We start from the raw sequence: 27050 nt of genomic DNA, 5'->3' as shown, positions 1-27050 counted from the left end.
GCATAAAGTTTCTCAAAGTAGTCTCTGATTACCCTTTGGATCTCTGCAGTATCTGTCGTGATCTCCCCCTTCTCATTTCTAATACAGGTTATCAGGTTTCTCTCTCTTTCTTTGTGAGTTTTGCCAATGGTCTATCAATCTTGTTTATTTTTTCAAAGAACCAACTTCTGCTTTCATTGATCTTTTGGATATTTTGGGGGGGGGGTTCCACTTCATTGATTTCTGCTTTCAGTTTTGTTATTTCCTTCTGTCTCCCTATTTTTGGTTCCTTTTGTTAGTCATTTTCTAATTTTATGAGCTGTGCCATTAAGTTATTCAGGTATGCCCCTTCTTCTTTCCTGATGTGTGCTTGCAAAGCTGTAAATTTTTCTCTCAGGACTGCTTTTGCTGTGTCCCATAGATTCTGGCAGTTTGTGTCTTCATTATCATTTGTTTCCAGGAAAGTTTTGATTTCTTTGATTTCATCTCAGACCCACTGGTTGTTCAGTAGCAGGATGTTTAATTTCCAATTGTTAAAGTTTTTCTTCTGTGTGGCTTTGTAGTTCACATCTAATTTCAGAGCCTTGTGGTCAGCAAAGGTAGCCTGCAAGATTTCTATCCCCTTGATTTTATGAAGGTATGTTTTATGTGTCAGCATGTGGTTTATCCTGGAGAATGACCCATGTACATTGGAGAACAATGTGTATTCAGGTTTTTTGGGGTGGAGTGTCCTATATATATCTACTAGTCCTCTTTCTTCCATTACTCTTTTCAGGGTTAGTATGTTTTTGTTGGGTTTCAGTCTGGTTGACCTATCAAGTGTTGACATGGCCGTGTTAAGGTCTCCCACAATTATTGTGTTATTATTGATGTCTTCTTTCAGATTTGTCAGTAATTGTATTAGATAATTTGCTGGTCTCTCATTGGGTGTATATATGTTTAATAGTCTGATTTATTCCTGTTGCACATATTCCTTGATTAGTACATAGTGTCCATCTTTGTCCCTTGCAACTTTTCTGAGTATAAAGTTGGTATCATCAGATATTAATATGGCCACCCCAGCATTTTTAAGTGTATTGTTTGATTGGATGATTTTCTTCCAGCCTTTGATTTTGAGTCTATGTTTGTTCTGATTATTCAGGTGTGTTTCTTGTAGGCAGCAGAAGGTTGGATTCATCTTTTTGACCAATTTTGCCACTCTGTGTCTTTTAATTGGTGAATTTATTCCATTGACATTGAGGGAGATGATTGTCATAGGATTTAATGTTTGTAGATAAGTTTTAATTTAATCTTTGTAGATAAGTTTACTGTGTTTGTTGGTCTCTCTTGTCTTAAAGTAGACCTTTCAGTTTTTCCTTTAAGGCTGGTTTTTCATCTGTGAATTTTCTGAGCTGTTGTTTATCCATGAAGCTATGTATCCTTCCTTCAAACCTGAATGTGAGTCGGGCAGGGTGCAGTATTCTCCGTGAGGCATTCATTTCATTCAGTCTTGTCACAATATCCCATCTGGCCTTGAGAGTTTCTTGTGACATGTCTTCTGTAAGTCTTAGGGATGCTCCTTTGAATGTAATTTCCCTTTTTGATCTTGCTGCTTTCAGTATTCTATCTCTATCTGTGGGATTTGTCATTGTAACGAGGATGTGTCTTGGGGTGTTTTTCTTTGGGTCTCTTTTAGCTGGTATTCTTCGGGCATGCAGAATTTGATTGCATGTAGTCTTTAACTCTGGGAGTATCTCTTTGATAATGTCTTTGACAGTTGATTCTTCCTGGAGATCTCCTACCTGGGTCTCTGGGACTCCAATGATTCTTATGTTGTTTCTGTTGAGTTTATCAAAGACTTCTATTTTCATCTGTTCCCATTCCTTGAGTACTTTTTCCATTGCCTTATCGTTTGTCTTAAGGTTCTTTTCCAATTTCTTCTGCTGTGTTGAGTTTTTCTGCATTCATCTTCCAGCACACCAATTCTGTCCTCAGCTGCTTTTACCCTGCTGGCAAGGCCATCTACTGAGTTTTTCAGTTCAGCTACCATGTTTTTCAGATCTGTTATTTCAGTTTGGAGTTTTCTGATTTCTGTCTTTGTGTTTTGTTCAGATCGATCTATGCTTTCTTTGAGTTCTACAAACATCTTCCATATTGCTATTCTAAACTCCTTGTCTAAGAGGTTAATTAGATGGTCGAAGTTTTTTAGGTCATCCAAGCTGTTGTCTTAATTTTCTGTGCATGTTGATTGCCTGCAAGGTTTCCCCATTTTCCAACTTGTAGTGTGATTTTTTCTGCGTGTTGTGGTGGGGTTCATTGGTTAGAAAGAGTGCACGGCCCCAAAGCGGATGTCACAAACCGGCGACCTTCCTTTCTGCAGATTACTGTGGATAGCCGGTTTTCATGGTCCGACACAGTTCTTTGGCGCTCCGGCCCTTGGGTGATATCTGGGAGTGCTATTTTTCTGGGCCCTTTTCGGCCCACCCCAAGAGGTTTCGGAGACAGGACAGTGGAAAAACACACACAGGCAACACTCACAGTAGGGAATCACTGGGCGGGCGTAGATTTTCCCCGTGTGTGTATATTGAGAGGTCTTATAGGCTTAGCTCAGGATTCAGCTTTTGTATGCTGGCTCCACTATTCTTCATGTGTAATCTTGACATATTATTAAATCTGTTTTTGCCTCTTTTATTCCTTCTGTAAAAATAGGGGCTATCATAGACTCTATCTTACAAAGGCCTTTTAATGATAAAATTAAGTCTTTATATAGAGTCACATATACAGTACTTTGCACTCAATAACTTTTGAGTGATATGAAAAACAGCAACTATGGGCCAGGTATCATGATATAATATCCCAATGTCTAAACATAGCTGGTGATATATGGATTAATAATCCACAATTATTAATATTATACTTATATTTAGACATGATTTGATGTTAGACATAATTGCCACAATTTTTAAAAGTTAACTTGTTCAGTCAAAAAGTACATGCTGGAACATTCAATTATCCCTCAACTGAGTGTATTTTGTCTTTATCTTGCAAGAATTTGGAATAACATTTTCAATGATAGTTCTTTCTCTGGATATTTGAAGAGTTGTTGAAATTGTAGTCATGATATTTACTGTGTTATAAGTTCTTTATGCCTGTTGTTAAATATGTCAGCATTTTATTGACACATTACTATGAAATGGGCAGCCAACTAGAGTAATAAGATTTCCCTAAAGGGTGTGAGTATCAACAATTCTGATGTAAAGCACTGCCAAGGGAAGAGAACATGTGTTCAAAAAACAACTTGCTCTATAGAGGATAATGGGTGCATGTATATCCAATCCAATGTCTTCTATAAAGTACTTTGGTTAAGTGTTTTAAGTTATAAATAGGTGGTGGTGGGTTGTAGCAGTAGCACAGTGAGTAGGACATTTGTCTTGCATGCAACTGACCCAGGTTTGATTTCAGGTTCCCAGAGCCTGTCAGGAGTAATTTCTGAATGCAGAGCCAGAAGTAACACCTGAGCACCACTGGGTGTGGCCCCAGTATAAATAAATATATGGTGATTATTAATATCTATAGAATTCTTCTTTTGGAGAATTCTTAGCATTCAGTTTAATTTTGTTCCTTTGTCTTTTTATTCCTGATTCTCAACAATGTCAGCAAACACGTAAAATCATTTAGGAACTATTAAAAACAACAACAACAACAACAACATAGCAACCAATGTAGGGACCCAGACAATATATCAATGTCTTAAAAGCCAGTAAATACAAACTGTAGTTCAAACTCAGATACTGCCAACAAATGCTGAGGTGAACTTGATTTCTTTCTTATTAGGGATCCCTAGTGAGAAAGTCTGGAATAGGACTCAGGGCTTAGAAAGGACTCAGGGACAGTGTGAGGTCTTGAGCTTGCCTGCGTCTAAAGAGATTTCTGTCTGTTTCAAGGTCTAGGGTCCCAAGCATGGAGGAAAAATTAAATTAAATTAAAATATTGATGCTTGGGTTTCCTCCTTGAGATTTTTATTTGATTAGCTTGCAGTAAAACTTATACATTAGTACTTAAATATTTTATGTTTAATTTTGGATGTAGTGTTTTTAGAGAAAATTGAATAATAATTCTACATACTTCTATCACTCAGTCATGATATGAGATTTCATTTTCTATAATATAATTAATTTAATGTAATTACTTGATTTATAGACCATGTATCACATGGTTGACATAATTGACATAATATATTTATTTCAAGGTAAGTGGAAGTATTTTTTTTAAAGAAAAGAATGATAAAAAGCAAAAAGCAAAAAAAGAGTGCAACAAGAAAATTTGTGAAATTATTGTTTCTCACAAAGAGGTCATTAAGTCATTATCAGATGGTCTACTAAGCTCTTTTTGCCAGTTGATCATTCTGTTACTTCTTTTGTTTCTGAACCACTAGGTGGCTTCAGATACACATTGCTATCTAGATTGGTGTCTTCCTATGGTGATGACCATTTTAAACAAAAATGGAATTGTCACATGGCTCCAAATATGGTTGAGCAGTCCAAAATTTTAAGTACTATTGCTGATATTGCAGCTTTTGTGAGACTGTTTTTGGCTGACAGGGCAGTACAATAAGGTTGAGAAAGGGTGCCTGTACTAACTCCCCGCAAAATCCTGGTGATAATCAGTCCAAATGTTAATATACCTGAAGCTTCGGTCAGATTGGTGTATCTGCAAAAAGCCATAGAGGAGTAATGAATCAGGGGCACTGGTGAAGGTCAATTGTGGGTAATGGTGCAACAGGCATTGCTTAGGCAGGGCAAGGACAAATCCTCCTGCCTTCTCCTCCTGAGTATTCCAGCTTTCAGCTGCAAAGCCAGTGTGTCTGTAATTGTTCACAATATGGTTTACATCTCAGGAACAGAGTGAGTCTAAGGAGCCCAGGATATGTAGATGTGATAACTGCATTTGTGGGCATGTTCCATTTGCTATTTTTTTAAAGGTTGCCCCAGGTGTTTCCTCTAAAGTATAGCTGTAGTTGAGAACCACTACTCTAGTCTCATAAAATAGAAAATGGAAAAATATTCCAATAAATATTGTTATCAAGTAAAGCTAAAATTTACTTAAGGCCACATGGCGATTTTCAGACATCACACAGGGGGCCTCAAACCTCTGTGGCATTCATGAAGACATTTATAATATAAGAAATGTATAGCTACTAAATTTTTTGGTAGAAGTATTAGAACACCTATGAAAAACTGAGTCTGAGAAGCATAATGATTTTTCATTTACACTTTTTACACATTGACTTCAATAACATTGTCATACCATTCAACTTATCTAAGTAAAACCTAATTTAACATAAAAGGAAAATTTGATGAACAGGGTAGGACAAGTGAAATAGCTTTGATGGAACAGCAAAGGCATGTGTGAAGGATGTGGGGGTGGTGAGGAGGAGGGAGACTTGGGACATTGGTGGTGGGAATGTTGCACTGGTGAAGGAGGGTGCTCTTTATATGACTGAAATCATACAACTTTTATCATATTTGTAATCATGGTGTTTAAATAAAGATAATTTAAAAAAGTCAAAAAAAGAAGAAGGATGAAATGGTGAATGTGGTCACCACATATATGGTGGTAAAGTGCTAAAGCAAAAATAAATGCAGCTCAGCTGATAATGGAGTTTTGTTTGTTATTCAATAGCATTTATGTAAATAAATCCAGTAGTATAAATTTTAGTGAGTACTGAGTTACTACCTCAACAGTTTGGAGTAATTGCCATCTAGTTCTGGTCCCTTGAGTAGAAAATACCTGAAATTGAAAAAAAAAAAAGTGATCTCAGAGTTGGATAGGCCTTTAATTTCTTTTGTTTTATTTTGTGCTACACCTGGTAGTACTCAGGATCTGTTCCATATTCTGTGCTAAGTAGTTACTCCCACTCAGCGTCCAAGGGTCCATGTGGTGCTGGGGATCAAGAAGCATAGGCTTCCAGCATGCAGAGCACACACTCAGCTCATTGAGCCATCTTTCCTGTATCTGATTGAAGACTTTCTTCTGAGGCATTCTTGTCACTCTAATACCTATTAAATATTCTAGTAGAGGTCACTATTTATAAACAGACTTATATAGAGAGCTGACTCTTACTTTTATACATCCGTTTAAGAAAATAATTTTGTCGCCCTGTGTTTTCTTAGATTATTGTTATATATATGTATATATATACTCACATAAACTAAATTAACTTTCTCATGCATATAACCACATCTATTATCAATCCAAAATAACCTGACAAATTGATGTAAAAATACAAGACCTACATAAAAATGAACATACTCATTTAATGGGATTAATTACATTATTTTCCTGAAGCAAAATCTCTCATGTTCTGCCTAAAGGTAGAAATATGTAACCCTAGTTAATTTTAGATTTACTGTTTTTTCACTCATAAGTTTAGGGAAAACATAAACATACTTGTTATGCAAAAATACATCCATAATTCAAAATTCTCATTTGATAGATTTGGGTAGTCCAAACTCTAAGTTAACCAAATGCCAGTAATTAGTTGACCCTTTCCTATTTTAATGAGACATCCCTTGGCAACTGTATAAAGATGTGTTGTGTACTTGAAAATTAAGGTCAGAGCTGTAGTGTTACTAAACTCTTCAGCAAATAGGCATCTAATCCAATTATTGCTGAAATTGGGTACAGAACAATCCTTCATTCTTATTTATTACTATACTTACTGCTAATGAATTGCTGTTGCAAATTGATGCATTGTAGCTACAGGATTCAAGCAGTAACTCTTGTAGAATGTGTGCTGTCTGTGGTAGTATGTGCTTTCCTCAATTTAACTCACTTGTATGCTAAGTGAAGCTGATTTCCTACCACTTCATTCTGCTGCAAATTTTGTGAAACATGTATCTAAATAGTACACTAGATTTTTCCCTTGGAGGGAATGTTGTCCTACACTGGACATTTTAATCAGTGATTCTAGGAATTGAGTGTGATTTCAAATCACCTTGCAGGAGTTTGTTAAACATATCTGCTCTCTAGATCATGCTCCAAATATTCTTTCTGTTGAGACTGCAACTGGACCCAAGACTCTTGGATTAACAGAAAAGATCCAGACTTTGCTATAAGTGCTGTGATTTTATATATATATAGGTTTGGGGGCCACACCCATTTGACGCTCAGGGGTTACTCCTGGCTATGTGCTCAGAAATCGCCGCTGGCCTGGGGGACCATATGGGACACCGGGGGATTGAACCGTGATCTGTCCTATGCTAGCGCTTGCAAGGCAGACACCTTACCTCTAGCGCCACCTTCCCGGCCCCTGTGATTATATTTTTACAAAATTATTTTTGACATGGAAATAAACATAAATATGGTTCACAAATAATTTGGGCTGAGAAATGCTGGTGTCTTTCACAGTTTGTAGCTGTCACCCACAAATAAACCCATCTTAGAGTTAAAAAGGACTCAAGAGAAAAGTCTTATTGTTTATTTGTGTTTGAAGCCACAGCTAGCAGTACTTATTGTGCTCAGGGCCATTACTGGTGGAATTAAAGTTACCATACTTAGTGCCTGAGATCAAATTCAGGTCAGCCATATCCAAGACAAATGCTAACGCCTGTACTATCTCATGGGCCCCTAGAAGACACTGTCTTTAAAATTCCTTTGACATATTAAATTCTAGATTGATTTATTTGTTTGCTTGTTATGGGGCCACACCAGGCAGTGCTCAAGGCTTACTCTTGGTCCTGCAATCACTTCTGGTGGATTCAGGGGATCATATGAAATGTCAGGAATCAAACCTAGATCTGCTGATGCATGCAAGGCATCTTTACCCATCTTTCAGGTCCCAAGATTTATTTAAAGGGACATAGATATGCTAATGTTTCTGTTAATTCCCAGGCTATTCTGGAAGTTAGAAATTAGTGAAAAATCACACTGTCGAGTTGTATCCACACCTGAAGAGTGCATGTACAGCAAAGCATCTGGAAAGTAGGAAAAGTTCTGTAAAACAGAACTGTGAACAAAGTGAACATTCTTCTAGGCAGGTAGAGCTGCACATTTCTTCCTTTGTGAAGCTAATCATCTCAATTTTGCCTAAAGAGGGAAATGCAAATCTGGATGAGATAAGAATGAAAAAAGTTAATAAAAGTGCTGACTTTGTAATTTGTTTTATTATAAATATTTTTCATACTCATATCACTCCAAGAGGGGCTCAGGGGACCATATTGTATGTGGAGAAGCTGCTGCACCAATAAACAAGAGTTTTTTTTAATGAAATGAAACTTATATGTTTCAGCCCTACCTTTCTGAGTAATATTTTTAAGAATACAAAGAGATAAAAAGAGATATCGAATTAAAGAATAATTTTCAGGAAAGGGATGCATTTGAAAAACTATATTCTAACATGTCTAGACTTTCTTCTTCTCATTTGTACATTTGAGGGCTGCATTTGTACTATTTTTGTTGCTAATTTTATGTTTTGTGCTCTGCTTGTATACAGATGACAAAAACAATGTATACAAACCCCAAATGAAGTGAGCATCTGGGAGCCTTAATGAGCTATAAACTTGAGATGATTCTTAGAACCTAGACATCCTTAAACAAAATTTGATTTCACAAGATCAAGCTTGTTGCTTTTTGAATTATGAATTTCTCCTTATTATTTGTATTTATGATTGAAAGGACTGAAGACGCTGTCCTTATTTCAAGGCCCTTGTGTACATTTCAGGGAACCAGTGTTCAAAGGAGCCTTGGCTAATGATTACAGTTGTTGACATTTTACTAAGGCATCTTAGTTTGAGAAAGACTGAATAATTTTCTAAATATTTTGAAAATATTACCGTGTAAGGCAATGTGAGATTGTTGAAAAAAGCAAATGAGTTTTACCTGGCTATTAAAGTACATGTCAGATTGGTGAAGCTTCAGTATTCAGTAATCATCCTGTTTGAAGGCAAAGTTTTCATGGCTCATAGAGCAATCAGATTCTCTGTAATTTCTTTCAGGTATCTTGCTTATGATGTTGACAATGTGTCAATAGTACAACCTGCAAACTTTGCCTTTCTCTTGACTATTGGTCTGGAATTATTATTACTCTCTAGGACGCAGAATACCATTAAGTCAGTAAGCTAGTGAGGCTGGTGGATGGAAGGTTTATGAGAATCCTCTATAATTTCTTATTTGTAGTTACCTGTGCCCCTTTTATCCATGCCATAGGTAAAGTTCTGAATGGATGGTTGGCGTCTGTGATCTATGTTATATACAGAAAAGTGATTTTGGAAAGTCTATAAATAATATTATGTATGTAGATAAGCCTTCTGATGATGGGGACCAGAAGGAGCATACAAAGACCAAGGCTAGAATGAATGAATCTTTCATGCTTCATTAATTATGTCAGTATTTGCCACATGTATGTATGTAATAAACTAGGATTCTGATTAACCCAAAAATTTGGGGGATGGGCCTCATTGAGTTCCATCCTTGGTGATCACTCCTGGCATTGCTCATTGTCAGGGATTGTTCTCAAGTCAGCTGAACACAAGGCAGGTTCCTTACCTGATATATTTTCTCCTCAGTATTATTAGCCAAATTCTTGCACCAAATTTGCACTAATGCTGAGACATTAGGCATGGCTTCAATCCCTAACTTACATTTTAGAGTTTAGTCAAAAAGCACTAATGTGATTTCCCCACAGACTAGAATAAAGTCTCCTCTGGGGGAAACAGAACTACCTTTATTTTTTTTGTAGTGAGAGGGCAGCAAAGGAAAGTTAGTTCTCTATGAAAGAAAGCAAATCCAAGTAGAATGGTATTATCACCTTGTTTCCCCACTTCATGTTTTACTTTTCTTCTCTTTTTATGAGTAAAAATCTATTATTTCATCTCCTCACGAGAGTTAAATAAAATAGGTTTCCCATGATCACTTTTTACTCAGCTATTAAAATGTGATAATGTCTTTTATTTTATGTGAACTCATAACATGTTCCTTAAACGTTGAAGTCCTGAGAAGTTTACCTATTTCATATGTGAGGAAATTGAACCCTCACAGTGACAGCTTAGTTCATTATTTGGTGTCCATTCATGTGTTAGGCTTGGTTTGTTTACAGTGAATCCAGTGAGACACTGTAGGGAGACAGATATCTAAAACAGGCTCCTGGATATCACCAACAAAATGGAAAGAGCTTTATTTATTAGTGTCAGGAACAGGGGTTTGGCTACACCTAGAAGTTCTCAGGGATGACTCCTGGCTCTCTGCTTAGGGATCACTCCAAATGTACCCCTATTAGGACCCCATATGGATCACTCCTGAGCTGTCAATGCTCTGGAGCCAGGGATCAAACAGGTACTGTTGATGTGCAAGGTAAGAGCATTAATCTCATTATTATCTCTCCAGCCTTGGTAAACTTTCTCAAAGATATTTAGGCAAGGACTGGCGAGATATAAGGTTTAAGTTGAACACTAGTCTTACATTCCATCAAACTCCATTCTAGTTTCTGGCATCACATATGGTCCCTCAAGCACAGTCAGGGTTCACTTCTGAGCACAAAGCTAGGATTAATTCCTGACCACAACTGGAAGTCACCTAAAAGCCATACCAATCAAAAAAAAAAAAAAAAAAAAAAAACAAACCCAAGATGCAAGCACATCACTGATAGAGATATGTGCTTCTCCTATGTTTTGTTTAGCATTTTCTCTCTTCCATATCTATACTAGGAAAAATAGCAGAGAACCATTGCTAAGCCCAAAATTTGCTTTCCAAATTTACTATTTAACTATTAAGTACAGGAAAGTTTTTGCTCCAAGTTCTGAATTCACATAATATTATAATAATGCAATATAATTTTAAGAGATACTTATATCCTAATATTTTCTCCTAAGAAAATAACATTCATATACTATTGCTAATTCCTTTCATCAGCAATTAACTTTAAGATTAAAGATTAATGGCAATCATGAAGAAAATAATTTATTCTAAATTAAGAATGATGATAGGGAATAGAGAGATTGCACACTAGGTAAACTTCTTGTCTTGCATGTGACCAACCCATGTTGATCCTGGGCATACTAATGGTCCAAAGCCCCACCAGCCTCACCGGGAGTGATCCCTTGCCAACAGAGCCAGGTTTAAGCCCTGAGCACAGCTGAGTGTGTCCCCCATAGCAAAAACATGGCAATAAAATAAATGAAAATATGAAGCCATCTGTGTGTCCAATGATTATGCCAACCTAGTGTTTTGTGTAAATAATACAATTTGTTTAGATCTATTTTCTGAGGGAAGTGCTTTAGCATTCTCCAAAAAAGAGAAAATGAATCTTTTATTCAGAGATATAAGCAACCCCTCAACATATGCATTTTATATGTGCACATGTTTTGTTTGGGGGTCATGCCTGGAAGTGCTCAGTATCTATCCCTGGCTAGTTTCTGGAGTGCAAGAGATTCTTTGCAGTGGTAATTGGAGGACCACAGTGTTAGGTTTTGATCCAGGGACTCCTGCATGCAAAGCCCATTGAGCTATAGTTCTGCTGCTCCTACTCATACATGTCTTGCATACATACAAGATATATATGTACACATACACAAAAGATTCTTGTGGCCCTGATAGGGAATTAATATAGGCAACATCTCATGCAGAATTTGGACTGCCAACTATATCTGTCACTTGAAAAGTTAATTCAGTGTTGCCTCAGGCCCTTGGAATAATGACATTGGTCTTTTCCTCTCAGCTCTCCCATCTTTGTCCATCCTTTCTTTGCAAAGTTAGCATATCTTTTACTCCTGAAAATAACTGGCAACGTTTTCTTGCTTAAAATTTCCCAAAGTTGATGCCTTTGACAAAATACATGGTCATAATTTTCCGACCTTCTTTCCCATGTGACTTGACACCCATCTGCCTTTGTCTGAGCCTCTTTCTCTGGTTCCTCAGTTCTCAGAAACACACCAGATCCATTAATCTCAGTCTCAAGCACTGCTCTGCTCCCTCTCTGGCACTCAGACATAAATACATTATTTCTGTGGCTCCATCTTTCCCTCCCTAAGAAAAATCTCTTGGCTTCAGGAAAGGTGGACAAAGAATATTTGGAGAAGGTCTTTAAACATTTTCAGAAACAAGATTCGACTTTTTGGTGAGTGCTTAACTGTGCTTGGACCAGAAATAATTCCAGTCTACCTTGGAAGCAGCTCACACCCCCACATGCCCCCACCAACTCCTACCTCTGCATTTCCATGGGCAAGAGCTTGATCCTATTGCTTATCCTATGAGATTGGCTTCCTTCTGCCAGGAGACCACCTGTAACTGCCCCTTCCTGGTGCAAAGCCTGCAGATTTTACAGGAGGAAAAAGCTCGTTCCTCATCTTTAACTCACTTCTCCCATTTCTCGAAAATTTCTCTGGGGGCACGTACCCTGTGCCAGACGCGGCGAATTTGAATCGTCTTTTCTCAAGGAGGAATTGGAGGGGCGGGCACCCATTGGAGTGGGTGGGAGAGGCTGCAGTCCCAAAGCCAGTAAATCAACTCCCTTGAAGGTCAGGCACACCCTCCCCCCTACTCTCTTGGGAGGTGACAGCGCGCGGCGCAAGGAGGGGACCCGGAGAGCCGGGGACAGAGCCGGAGGCGCGATCTGTAACTCCTGCGGGGTCGGGGCGCGGCTGGCTCGGTCCCCGCAGCGGCTCTGGGCGTGTGCCCCGCTGCAGCTCCGCCGAGCCAGAGAGAGCGCAGCTCCTGCAAAGCGGGGCGGGGAGCAGCCCGCGTCTGCGGCTCCCCCCCACTCCACGCCCGCGCCTCTTTGCGCACGCCGGCGACGCGCCACTCGAGCCGGGTCCCCACGCCGCCGCGGCGCGCCGGGCTCCCTGGCCCGCCTAGGTAACTTTTCCACCCGCCGGGGCTCGGGATGCAAGGGCTTGGGGTGCAGGGAGGTCTCCCCGATCGCGAGGCTTGGGCAAGGAGCGACCCCGAGGCCCGCAGCCACGGGCGTGTGGGGACTTGACTGCGTGGCTCCGCGGGCGCGCGTGGTGGCCGCTCCACTGGCCCGAGCCCCGGAGGCCCAGGTCGGGTCATCCCTCCCGGGCTCGAGTCGAGGGCTTGCCGCCGCGCCCCGGGACAGCTGGCCGCGCGCGCACTCGGCGCTGGAGCCCCCGGCCTCGCTCTCGGGCCTGGGGCGCGCTGCGCTGCCTTGCCGGCTCCGTGCAGCCTCCTCCGTCTGGCTCGAACCCCCCGTCCCCAAGGCAAGGCATGCGGGGCGCCATGTTTTAAGTTGCCCCCGCGGAGGGGAGTCTCGGGCGCGGCGGGGCCCCGGGGTCGTCACTGCGGCGGCCACGGCGCGCTGGACCCGGGGACCGCGGGCAGCCAAGGTGCGCGCCGGGCACAAAGCATCCCCCGCTCGGGAGCTGCCCGGCGGCTTTTATGTAACTTGTCTGTCGCCGCGAAGTGGGGCCGGCAGGCGGGATTGCTCGAAATGGGTCCCCTTCGGGCCCCGGCACCACTGGACCCCCCAGCTCCAGCCTCTCCGCGGTGGCCCGAACAACATGGAGAGCCTGGAGCGCCCGAGGCTGCGGCCTGGGGCAGCGAGCGGGGCGCAGCGCGGCTCACCTGGAGCCCCTGGGGCTCTTAGTGGCTTGGGAGGTGTCTGCGGGGGCGGTTCTGCAGCGGATGGGGGCGGTGATTTAGGGGGCTCCGGACTGCGGGAGCCGGAGCTGAATCTTTTCCTGCTGGGGTGGGTTTGGGGGGGCCTTGCTAGCTTGCTCCGACTTCCCCTCCAATTTAGCCCTCCTGCCTTTTTCCTCTCCAGCACCCCCCAACCCCCAAGTTCATGGCTTCTGCAATGCGGTGGGTGTGGTTACCTAGTAGATGGGGAAACTGGAGAGCTTTGCAGTGGGGACTCTTCTTTGCTTTTCGGTTTTTTTTTTATCTATAGGGAGCCAAAGTTTTCTGAATTTGCTTTCTGTCCGCTAGCAGACCAGGATTAGAGTTGGGAGGAGATGACAGAGCAAATGGAAGGATAAAGAAAACATGTGGAATGAATTAATTGCCTGTGCTGGCTGGACTGAGAAATCCTGAGAGCCAGGCCATCCAGTCATGCAGTGTTTGCATGACGCGGTGAAGTTGCTCTTAGTCTTGCTGAATTGGATTTGCAGACATCCTGCCTGCTTCTTCCCAAGCCTCCATTCTTGTGTCCCGGGGGTGGCCAGGTGTGGGGGAGTTTCTCTTGCTAAAATGGACTTTTCCAGGACAGTCTTGCCATCAAGTACTAAAAACATTCTTTGGAAATTTTATCCTGATTTTTTTAAAGTCTCAAGAAAACAAGAAAAGGACAAAACTCCACTTACGTCTGGGAACCAGGGACTTGAGCACTAATTACAGCACATTAAGTAGAAAAACCCAATTAGAAAAAGGGGGCACATCAAGCTTGAGTGAACTCTGGGGAATGGGAGATAATTGATATCTTGGCTCAGATCGGATTTAAGAAAACATGTTAATTTTGATATCAAACTTCTAAAATTTTTATTGAGCAACCAGTTTATTGTGAAAGAAAGTAAATCCTAAATTGAGAAGTGGTGACTTTCCATATGATAATCTCAGAGGAACTTGGTAGAATATTAAATACTGTGTCATTTACATATAACATTTTTCTGAAAGCTTAGAAAAGTAAAAGCAGAATTACATATAGTCTAGCTGATACACTAAACAAGTATTTTTAGTTTGCTAAAGAGGTTATTTCTTTGTGAGTAGTTTATCAGTATGAGAAGCATTGCTACTATTTAATTTGTATAGCCCATTTAGGTGAAGGATTGAAAAAAGATAGGCCAAAATTTTAGTTTAGTATCTGTGATATATTTCCATTTAATTTTGAGATTATTTCTTCTGTATTCATTTGATTTATGTTAACAGTTTTTGTTTTTATACACTGCTTAGACTTCAAACAATGAATGCTGATCAAATATTATTAAGTATAGACTAAGGATTTTGTTTTACTTGATTATATGCTATTTAATGGGCACTTTGGTTTCAGAAAAGTGGTTGGTCAAATGCATTAAGAGGCCATCCAGGTAGCAGGAGACATGAGTTGAGCAATGTTGTTATTTTGGGAATCTAGTGGATTTATTCTCTGTCAGGTTATGTATGGCAGGGTCATGCTGTCTGTCCCAGATACTTCTCTCCATGTTGTAAAATATATTCATCCTTTAAATAAAATTTGCATTATCTCCAGTAAAACTGAACTCTAAGAGTGGGCTCAACACAAAACAAAACAAGACAAACACATTCTGTTTTCTGTGAAAATTGAAATGAAAGAAACAGAGGTATTTCTGACATATTCTGCTACCCAGGTCATCTGTAGTTCTCGTGGCCTATTTCCAGTATCCAAACCCAGTTTTTTTTTCCTTGATCAGCTTATTAGGGAGTATAAGCACACTATTGAAGCACATGAACCAAATAAATCTTTAGTACCACTTCATCTCAAGAGAACTTACTACAATTGCTGCATCTATTTCTTTCAAAAGGCTAGCTAACTGCTAATTTGTCTGGAATTCATGAGGCAGGACTTGAAGGCTCTACTGTCATTTGATTTGCTTTAGTTGTAATGAATTATGTGCTCAGAGCAAGGACTGGAGCAGTGAAGTCATTGCTCTGCCCTGTTGGCTCATCTCTATGTGACATCACTATGGCTCAAAGGAAACAAGGGTGGGGCAAACAAAACCAGACCATCTAACGCATCTTCCTTGGCCTTCGGAATGATTCAGACTTCTTTCTTCAGTTGAACTACACCGGAAGGTATTGCTTAGGAAATTAGGAGGTAGGTATTAATAAATAATTGTATGAGAAAGTGTGTTTTGTAGATCAATGGGAAAAAATGTTTTGTGTGTGAAACAGAAAACTGGAAGGCAGGTATGAATGCAAGACTGGATGGAAAAATGTGTTTTGTAGATTAAGAAACAAGAAAGCTTTTCAGAAATTGTTGGAATCAATAACTATCACCTTCATTGAGGAAAATACTTTTTTAAAGGAATATTTAAAATACTTAAAAAGCAAGAATGTTGAGTATTCTCATATATATTTATATGTCTCAGTATTCTTTAGACTAAAGTAGAAAGCAATATGGCTAATTTTTTTAATTTAGATTACTAGCATTGTTTGTAGGTTATATGGTGTCTACAAAGACATATATTTTCTGGATAGGCACTTTCCTTTCTGATTTATTTAAACTTTTTAATTTTTTAAGGGATATAATGGTAGTTGGCAGTTGGAAAATGGAAAGGCTAGAAATTTCCCAAGTTTTGAACATATGTGCACCGATGTAGGTGGTTGATTGACAATTAAGTTTTTTTCTTATTTGCTAATTATTTTTATGATACAGCATTTTTATCCTAACGTAGAATTTTCATGCCTAGATGGACAGAGGAATATTTCACCCAATTTGGTATTGGATAATTTATAAAGGAAGTTTGAAATTATGAGATGCTGAAGTGCATTGTATGTTTTGATTTCTGAGTTTCTTGTGCATATTTCTGAGCATATAGAAATGAAGCATAAAGAAACGAAGAACCACAGCATAACTGTGGATGTCCCTTGTCTTCTGGGCACTGCCTTGGTAAGGTTGTCATTCTTTCATTTGTGTTGATGTAGATAGGAGCTGTGGGCAGTTCTAACTTAACTGTGTAGCTCTTTCAGCCCATAATTCCAAAGCAAAGGAAAGGGGGATAAAGAAAAAGGGGTTGGGGGATGGAGAAAAGAATGACAGAAGTAGAAGAGTTGAAATTAGGCTCGAGAACTGCAGATCACTTGGTTGAATTGTCTGTGGTATTGCATTTTTAGCCTTGTGGTGACTGGTTAAATTGTATACTGTAGAATAGTAAGCTTCTATTAACACCAAACCCCTAATTCTTTTGTAATTTGCAGTACAGAGGAAAAGCTGACAGCTTAATTTTTAGATTGCTGACATTTTGATAGTGTTCTTATAGCCATGCCTTACGAATTTAAGAAAAGAACGAAATGGTCTTTATTCGATCTGGAAGACAGATGCAGCACTTAATACACCAATGCGTTTATTTCCCGTCCAGTTGTGCGGTCTCTGCTGAATAACTATGAATCAAAACTTACTCCTCCAGGTAATTTATTTCCCCAATCAAGGGCAGTCCATATACTTATCGTATTGAGTAAATATTAATAGAATTAAATAAAAACTAAGGCCATTTGTGACTAAAGTTTCACCACTGAACACTATTTGAAAAGGCCCTACTTTATTAAAAATGAGAGTGACTGGACTTATGTGTACTATTTGTTTTGGGGGTTGGGGAGAAAGTGTGGGCCACATCTAACCATGCTCAGGGCCTATTTCTCGCTCTGCATTCAAGAACCAATCCTGGTGCTGCTTTGGGAATCATATCTAGTGCCAGGGATCAAGCCTGAGTGTAGCACTTGCAAGGCCAAGTGCTTTGCCCTACCTGCAGAAGGCCCCTAATATCATGCTTTATATTTTGGAGTCATATCCAGTTCTGCTCAGGGCTCTGACCATCACTCCTGATGAGGTTAAGGGGACCAGATGTTGAACCTGGAGTTGATGCATGCAAGACGTGTGCCCAACCTGCTAAACTATCACTCTGGTCCTATGTTCTGGTCCATTATTTTTATGGTAGGGTCAAATTCATTTCAAACTTACTACTCTGCCCAAAACTCAAATCAGATAGGTTCTGGAAGTTTTGCCACATTGCAGGTATTAGAAAGATAAAGAATGGCTTCTTTCAGAAAAGACTTTCAGGTAGCCTACTTTCTTTCCTATCAACTCTGACAGGTAGCATGGACTCTAGAGATAATGCTCATACCAGGAGGGCAGAGGGTCTGCCTGGAATATGACAAAAGCAGATAAGATTCTAACATTGAACTAAAATAAGGAAAGAACTTTGTTATAGATTTCCCCCCTTTGGTCATATGTATGCACATTGTTTTCAGTTTTGGTTTTTTTTTTTTGGGGGGGGGGGGCACACCCGGTGACTCTCAGGAGATACTCCTGGCTATGCACTTAGAAATCGCTCCTGGCTTGGGGGACCATATGGGACACTGGGAGATTGAACCAAGGTCTGTCCTGGGTCAGCTGCGTGCAAAGCAAATGCCCTACTGCTGCACTATTGCTCCGCCCCCCCCCCTCTTTTAATATAATTACTTTATTTAAGCACTGGGCTTACAAATTTGTTCATGATTGAGTTTCAATAGAATGTATACCACCCTTCAGAGTTTTGGTATCAGGAATTGGATGATGTATAACAGTGAGTGGTACTCAGTCAAGTGGCAGAGAAAATGCTGTATTTAAAACATTAAAAAATCTTTATTGATTATAGTGTTAAAGATGTTAAATGTGTACATAATACCAGCACCACACCCATTACTTGAGTACCTGCCTCCCATCCCCAAGACCCTGCCTTATAATCCTTCCTTTCTTCCTGCCCCAGTTCAGTTCTGCTAATGAGTTCTCCCAATCTGTTACTTTGCCCTTTGTTGTTATCTTGCTGAGTATCTTTTTTTTTTTTTTTTTTTGCTGAGTATCTTTTAGTCCCGTTTAGTTGTCCTGTATTGTCTCTCCTGCTCCTTCAGACTGACTTCACTCAGCATGGTAATCTCTAGTTCCACCCATGTTGTGGCAAAGTGAGAGTGTTGGTAATTTAATCCATTGGTTGGGGGAGAATTGGGGAATCTATTGAGAAAATTTTCTGAGATAGTGACTGAGTATCACCAATGTGGATGCATAAAAAATGGGGTTGTGTGATAGAAAAGCATGGCAACAATAACCCAGCTGGCATGCTGTCCAAAAGAGTTTAGATTTTGACTGTATGAAGTATTTTTAGGCATAGGTTGTCTAATTAATTTTGCTTCCGTTTTATTTATGTAGTACAAGATATCCAAATACATATAAAATAATTTTAAATGGAAAATATAAAACCAGTGTATGAATTCTTGGTACTCTGCTAAATTGACAGAATTCTATATAACGTCTGTTTCAGGAAATTAGAAGTGTCATGAATTTAATGAAATTGTTTTTTTCTTTCTGTCTATCCAACTTTTAGGAACATAATAACACTTATTTACATATGTTCTGTATATTGGTAATCATTTATGTGTATAGAATGGTCTTCATTTTTCATTTTGACCTTTATCATTTTGTTCCTGGGAAAATGGTAGATTTAGATAAGAGACTGAGTCATTGGGAAGACATTCCAGAAGTCAAGAGGCTGTAATTTTGCAGGAATTTAGCATTTAGTCTGGGAAGAAGTAGTAGAGGAGTCTAAAGAGTTTTAAATGTAAGTTTTAAAAGGAAAATAAGGGAAACTTTTGACTTGGTATGGTCAAGAGTAGCTTCTGAAGGTAGTGGAGTAAGAAGGAAAGGAATTTATATCTGATGATAAATGTTAGAAGCATTGAAAGATTGAGTCTGAAAACAGATGGGCTTTTGCTAATACATTCAGAGAAGTATCTTTGAAAGGATAGGAGATTGAACATCCAGTTTTTCATGTTAATAATAGTCAATTGTTACCGTCAAGCTTCTTGAATCTGCTTGCTTGTTTATAAAATCAGTATAACTCGCGGATCTCAGGAAAATTAGTATTAAATGATTGAATTCATGCACTTCACACAACATAGAACCTGATACCCTAAGCATCTAGTAAATAGCAGTAGCATTTTTTGTATGTTTACAGTTCACATAATGTTTTACATGTGACCATTTATTTAATGCAAAGGAATACCCTGCAAAATATTTTGTACCTACAAATCTGTACCTACATCATCATCATTTTTATTATTATTGTTATTATTATTATTATTAATATTTTTTGTTTTTTGGACCACACCCTGAGACGCTCATGGGTTATTCCTGGCTATGCACTCAGAAATTGCTCCTGGCTTGGGGTCTTATATGGGGATGTCTGAGGATCAAAGCAAATTCCATCCTAGATCAGCTGCTTGCAAGGCAAACGCCCTACCGCCCTACCGCTGTGCTATCATTCTGGCCCCGCCCATCATTATTTTTAGAAGGAAATATTTTCTTTGGGTCCTGTTTAATACATAAAGGATAATTACCTAATGATGGTAATTATTTAAGCCTTGTCATCCAGCTCCTTCTGCATTGTCTTGTAGCATACACATCAGAAGACTTATGAAATAGGACATTAAGAAAAATTAAAGTATTAGTTATGATTTATATACCCAATATATTAGTTATGATTTATATATCCAAGTTTTATGCATATATTTAGATTTTAGCAGATAAAGCAGCAGTGTAAATAGATTTTTAAAGGAAAGGCCCTAAGTCATTCTCACTTGTACCTTAAATATAACTATGCAAGACTTGTAATTCACATTGGACACAAAAATATTTTTAAAATTCAGATATTTTATTTCATTTTGGACTTGGGGATACACCCATGGTGCTCAGTGCTTGGTTTTGGCTCTGTACTCAGGGATTATTCCTGGCGGAGGGGTGGGGAACCATCCAGGGTGCCAGGGGTTGAACCAAGGTTGGCCGTGTGCAAAGCAAGTACTGTACTCTCTCCTACCCACATTTTATGATACCTTCATTCAAACTTTAAAGCAAAATCTCATCATAGAACCTCCTCCAGAGCAGTCCAATTTTGAGGTTCCCCTTCCAATTTTTCATTTGTTCTGGGCAGCAGACCCTGTAGCCAATAGCTGAACTTGACTCAGAAGTCATCCAAGATACTTAGGAACTTGGATTTATTAAGGAAATATGGGGCACTGGGTTTCTAGATATAGAAAACTATATCTATATCAGTGTTGCTTGCTGCTCTTGTTGTCAGCTCTCACTTCTATTATGGCAGGGGTCTCAAACTCGAGGCCCGAGGGCCGTTTGCGGCCCGTGGCCAGCCTTCAAATATCGCAGTATTCGCGATTATTCGCTTACCGAATAATCGCAATAAAAATCGCATTAGTAAGAAAAAAATCGCATTAAACATTTGCATACCCCGAGCAGTTCCGTTCAAGGTATACAAATGTTTAATGTGATTTTCTGCTATTATTTTTCTTACTAATGCGATTTTTTATTGTGAATATTCGGTAAGCAAAATCCCCTATGCGGCCCTGTCTCACCCCGACTTTGCCTCCTGCGGCCCCAGGTAAATTGAGTTTGAGACCTCTGTCTTATGGTTTTCAGTATCTTAACAGCATAGAATTAGCAAGTGTCAAACTGAAGATTTCATCCAGATTCTCTATGATGTGGGCCATTCTATTATGATATTGATAAAATCCCATCTTGGACTCTACTCTTGTTTTCCCTATTTCCATAGTGTTCACAAAATTGGCTTTAGAATCCTAAAATAGAGTAAACTAGACTTCTGTCATTTTAGAGTCTGTGAGCTGAAGGAAAGGCCCAAAACTCGCCCACTTTTCTGTAATTTGAGCCTAAGTTACATCACAGAAATAGAAATTGAATTTTGAGTAATTTCATTGCAGGGAAGACTTGATTTCATATACTTTTTTTATACCATTCTTTTGTGTTGGCTTATTAGAGATGACTTGTATTAACACTTATAGATTGTTGAAGTAAGGAGAGATTATTTGAGGTGGCTGGGTATCATTGAAGACAATGAAAGATGTTACTCAGCTAGCAGAGACGTAAACTGCACTGTGTGGGGACAATGAAATGTGCTTTATTGATTAATTTTTATTATATATTCACTTTTAGGTCATACCTAATGCTGCTCATGGCTTACTCCTGGCTATTTGCACTAGGATCATTCTAGTGGGGGTTGGAGGACCTTATGATACAGGCAATTGAATGTAGTTGATCGCATGTGACACAGTTGACTTCCCTTCTGTATTTTCTCTCCAGGCCCCTATGAGATGTGGCTTAAAAGCAGCTAGATCCTTTTTTCTTAAAACCCATAGATGAGTGAGACCATTCTGCATTTCTCTCTCTCTCTCTCTCTCTCTCTCTCTCTCTGACTTATTTCACTCAGCATAATAGATTCCATGTACATCCATGTATAGGAAAATTTCATGACTTCATCTCTCCTGACAGCTGCATAATATTCCATTGTGCATATGTACCACACAGACGGGGGTCGGGTGGGGAGGAGGGAGACTTGGGACATTGGTGATGGGAATGTTGCACTGGTGATGGGTGGTGTTCTTTACATGACTGAAACCCAAACACAATCATGTATGTAATCAAGGTGTTTAAATAAATAAAAAAAAAAAAGCAGCTAGATCCAACTGAATAGTTTTTATTTGGTTTTTGGGCCACCCCCAGTAAATTCAGGGCTTAGTGGCTTTGCACTCAGAAATAACTTCTGGTAGACTTGGGGGACCATATGGCATATAGGGAATTGAACCTGGGTTGGCCTTATACAAACCAAATGTACTCTACCCACTTGACTGTCACTCTGGCCCCCTAGCTGATTTCTTTTTTTCTTTTTTTTTTTTTTTTTTTTTTTGGACCAAGCCTGGTGACGCTCGGGGGCTACTTCTGGCTATGCACACAGAAATTGCTCCTGGCTTGGGGAACTATATGGGATGCTGGGGGATCGAACCGTGGTTCCTCCTAGGTTAGCGCATGCAAGGCAGATGCCTTACTGTTTGCGCCACTGCTCCGGCCCTGAATAAAATTTGAATAAATAAATGAAAAGTTAAACTCATTAATAAATCCTGACTCCATTGCAGTTTACCTTTGTAATTTCTTTTTTCTATACAATACAAATAATCACAGCTGTAATATTATGTAGTGAAGAATTCAATGTGATCTAAACTAAGGAGTTGGTAAAAGAAGCAAAGAGAAGTAACTTGGTTGAAAAATATTTTTTGATGTGCAAATTAGAGGCTTGGGGTTATTTTGGGTTTTGGAGATAAGGGATAGTGGAGGTCCAGGGTAGTGGTGAGGTTGGAGTCAGAAGCTGAGTGCAGGACTCGGAGCAGCAGCAAAGAACAGGGAGAAAAAGAATAAGGAGCTGCTGCACTCAGTGAGAATAGTTGGTGCTCACCTGAATCACAGCTTCCTTCCCACTTTTGGTTTAGTATGAAATATATATTTATGCCTGATTTATTTTTAATCCATGCTGCTGTTAGTTTTATAAGAATTTTATTAAGAAGCAAAGGTGACATTGCTAAAAATACCTACCTCCTATGTCGATAAGAGGATGTATTTAACATGGTGACAGGCAATTCAGTTTAAAGCATTAAACATAGATTTGCTGTGTTTTCTTCTTTGCAGCCCTTTTCTGCAGATCCTAACAGGTGCGAAGGCTCAATGTGTAGTTTTCTTATGTGCCAGAAATGTGTGATGCTTTTTAGTTTCATTACTTTTCTCCCTTCTTATGATAACAGAAATGACTCTATCTCTGGTAAAATCTTGATTCTAACTATAGAAATGTGGTGCTGGCCATTCCTTTAAATACAAGATGAACTATGATTAATTAAAATATTAGAACAGAATGATGAGTTAGGTTTGAGAATTTATTTATAAAATAATCAAAATATGTCTAATGTTCTACAAGGTTTTTGACAATAGATTGATCCCCTATATGTCCAACATCTAATTTAAGAGAAAATACTGCCCCAAATTGCTTCAAGATCCCTAAGTTCTCCACAATTGTGTCTCTTAAAAGTTGTCACTATTGGAGCCAGAGCAATAACACAACGGGAGGGCATTTGCTTTGCACATGGCCAACCCCAGATGGACCCCAGTTTGATTCCTGGGATCCCATATGGTCCCCTGAGCCTGACAGGAGCGATTTCTGAATACAGGACCAGGAGTAAACCCTGAGCACCACTGGCTGTGACCCCAAAACCCAGCCCCCCAAAAGTAGTCACTATTCTCCCTGATCACCACTAAATGTGACCCTTGGTGACCTTGCCCTACCCCCCACACACACACCACACAGGACCCAGCATAGTATGCTTTCTGTATCTCTACATTTGTGGTGTTATTTTAGTTATTTATTTATTATTAATAAGCCACACCCAACAGTAAGCAGGGCTTTTCCTCCTGGCTTTTTGCTCAGGGATCACTTTTGGTGGTGTTTGGTGAACAACATGCAGTGCCAGGGAATAAACCCAAGGTTTTGTTTCTTTATATTTTGAGATATTTATTGGGTGTCTTCCAGAACTAGGATATCAGTATCATGAAGACAGAGTTGATGCTCCTTGCTCTTTGGTTTACTGTTGTAAAGCTTAATACACGCAATAGGTACACAAAAAATATGTAACTTGAAGGTCCATTTATAATGTGATGTTCATCAATCTTTTAACTTACAAAGAATTTTAGATCTAGAATATTTGAATGGATATGATTTTGTTCAATGAGATGCAATTCTAGTGGGAAATAAAGTCCTATAAATCCAGACTCCTGATGAGATGAAGTTGTTTGTACCTCCTGCAAGATTATATGGGAATAGTTAAAGAATTGTCGTGTGAGCAAGACACACATTACTTAAACAGTAATTTTAGCCATGTCTCCCAGGGTCATATTCTACTCATTTGGACCTGGAATTCTTTACATACACTCAAGTATAGTAACTTCCTCCTCTCCTGGAAACTAGCATTTTTACATCATTAATACTTTCCCAGACATACTATCTGGCCTACCTCCTCTTCATCTACCCCAACCTTTTCTTCCAAATTTAGCACCATCTGAAGTAAACAAGTTGATTTCTTAACCAATGAATATTCTATTGTATTGTAATTTGGGAAATTATTTGTTCACCTTTTATATTCACTCTTTGTATTCAGTACTAGGAAAATCACCATGCAGTGTATTTTAATTCTTCAATTAAACACTTTGCAGATAAGTGAGGTTTTGATTTTGATTACATTTCATAAATTTCTATTAAAGCTTTTGTTTAAAAATGAGTGATACTTTTTATTTGAACTACTGTTGGAAAGTTTTCTGTGCTATAGAGACAGATATTTATGTTTGACTTCTAACAGTCATTTATAACTTAATGTTTAATATTTCTTAAAGTTATTGTTAGTGCTTTATTTCTGTTTCTTAGAAGAAATTAAAATTTTCTCTAAATCTGAGTGTCATATCTAGATTTCATGAAGAAAGAGATCTGGATTTCTTTTTTATCTAGCTTCAGACACTCAGTAAGTGGTGATGAAAGTGAATGGTGTCTCTATTGTTTAATTTGTTTTCAAGTATTATTCATTTATTCTAGTTCCTTGATGAAGCTCTCTAAGATCAATGTGATAAATTAAATGCATCTGATTGATGTAGGGAGCTGACTGAAAGCTAGCAATAGAGACACTTTAATGACTAAACTCCAGTGAGATTAGCCCTGTATTAACCGTTTTTTCTAAACTACTTCCATTGATAGGTCAGACAAATAGGTTTGTCCAAGACATGGATGTACTGGGGGAACCTTTCATATTTGGCTTTATTAATATTAAGCTGTCTGATAACAATCATTACTAAATTTGAAGTTTTTATTATGGAACATGCATAGTTAGGTTTCTATTGTAGGTCTGGATGGAAAACTTGGATGCTTTGAAGCACTTTTTAAAGAGTCTATAATTTTCTTTATGGCAATCTAGTGAAATTGAATTGTCTGTTTTCTGGCATTCTTTTTGTTTGTTTTTTTTTGTTTGTTTGTTTTTTTGGCTTTTGGCTTTTGAGCCACACTCAGCAATGTTCAGGGGTTACTCCTTGTTCTGTGCTCAGGAATTAATCCTGGCAGACTCGGGAAACTAAATAGTATACCAGAAACTGAATCTGGGATGGCTGTGTGCAAGATTAATGCCCTAAGCACTCTGTGTGTCATTCTTGTTCTTGACACTCTTTTACCTGATCTTGAAAAGATGAGGTTGAAAAAATTTTAATAGAAATGTCAGTGGAAATAAATCTTTGCAGTTCTCATAGCATTGAATATGCATATGGCTGTTTCTCTAATAAAAAGATATTTTATTTGAAAATATATTAAGGATACTGCATTGGTTTTAACATACCTTTGTGATAAAGAGAAATTATGTCTAGAGAAGATGTAAATATAGATATTCTCCAGTGACTGGAGAATTTTGTCCTTGTGCCCTTTCTTTTTTTCTTTTCTTTTTTTTTTTTTTTTGCCCTTTTAAATCATTCTCCTCGATCTTTCATTCTAGAATATTTGCAAATATGTCATAAATGTGCCCTAGTTGTAAAATCATATATAATAACTTTTTACGTGAATTTTTATTAAAGATTTTATTTAAGTATGAGATCAGTTTTTTGATAGCAGTAAATTATAAGATTATACAATTTATAATATAGATAATTATAATAATATAACATATTTTATATAATTATATATAATATAAATGATTAGCCGAGCTAATATCTTTTCTACTAGTGCAATCATGGAAAAGTTTTAGTGTCTTTAATTTTATCCCCCCCCCCCCCCCAGTAAATTGTGGGTCATGATTCTGACCTAACGGTTTCTATGTGTGTTAAGTGTGTTTACAAAGTCTCAATTATGGTAAAATTTACCTCCTTGTGTGTAAGGGTTATTAATCTTGCTGACAGTTGATAGAGTAAGATTTAAATGCCAGTTCATGGAACAGTGCGAGTGCCTGTGAAAGTTTTCCTAAGCCATGACTTTTTTGCTTTATAAGTGTCTTATTGCTTTGGTTTTCTGGCTCCTAAACTGACCATTCAAAGAAGATCTTGCTCTGTTTAGGCCCAGCAAGGAGCAAATACATTCAACAAAGTACACAGTGGATCTGGAGAAAGAGGAGGACTTTTGTTACTTGGCTTCTCACACTTTTTTGCCTGTCATTTTCAGTGTGCTGAAGTGAAATGTTTATCGTATGTGTTCAAACTGAGTTTCTACAATGATTGCATAGAATATTTTACACACACACACACACACACACACACACACTAAATGTCTATCTCACAAAGTGAATTTTTACAGTTCTTGCGTCTTTCTTGACACAATTTGGAGCTATCAGTGTGAGCAGCCTTCTCTTTGGCTACTTGACAGGCAGATGTCTCAAACCTTGTCAGTTACATTCCTCATTCATGGGCAGGTAGTCCAGGCAGATTTCATTGATCATCCTAGAAATCTTCCATATGGACAGAAGCAAGACTGCCTTTTCTTGATGTAGAGCAGACAGGATTTCAGAAAACATGG

General features: G+C 38.8%; 1 protein-coding gene across 27 annotated transcripts in view; it reads left to right on the top strand.

Moving 5' to 3' along the window:
• EPB41L3 (erythrocyte membrane protein band 4.1 like 3) overlaps positions 1-27050 on the top strand; it is a 232394-nt gene that overhangs the window by 75585 nt on the left and 129759 nt on the right. Inside the window, exon 1 of one of the 27 annotated variants that reach the window (XM_049769954.1) lies at positions 12665-12807. The exons of the other annotated variants lie outside the window; for them this stretch is intronic. The gene's annotated coding sequence lies outside the window, so the exon portion shown is untranslated. Of the gene's footprint in view, positions 1-12664; positions 12808-27050 lie in introns of those variants that run through there. 27 annotated transcript variants of the gene reach the window in all.

Source organism: Suncus etruscus, chromosome 3 (genome assembly GCF_024139225.1).
Source record: "Suncus etruscus isolate mSunEtr1 chromosome 3, mSunEtr1.pri.cur, whole genome shotgun sequence".
NCBI classification, from domain to species: Eukaryota; Metazoa; Chordata; class Mammalia; order Eulipotyphla; family Soricidae; genus Suncus; species Suncus etruscus.
Note: the sequence above shows the minus strand (reverse complement) of the source record. Positions and strands in the feature narration are given on the sequence as shown.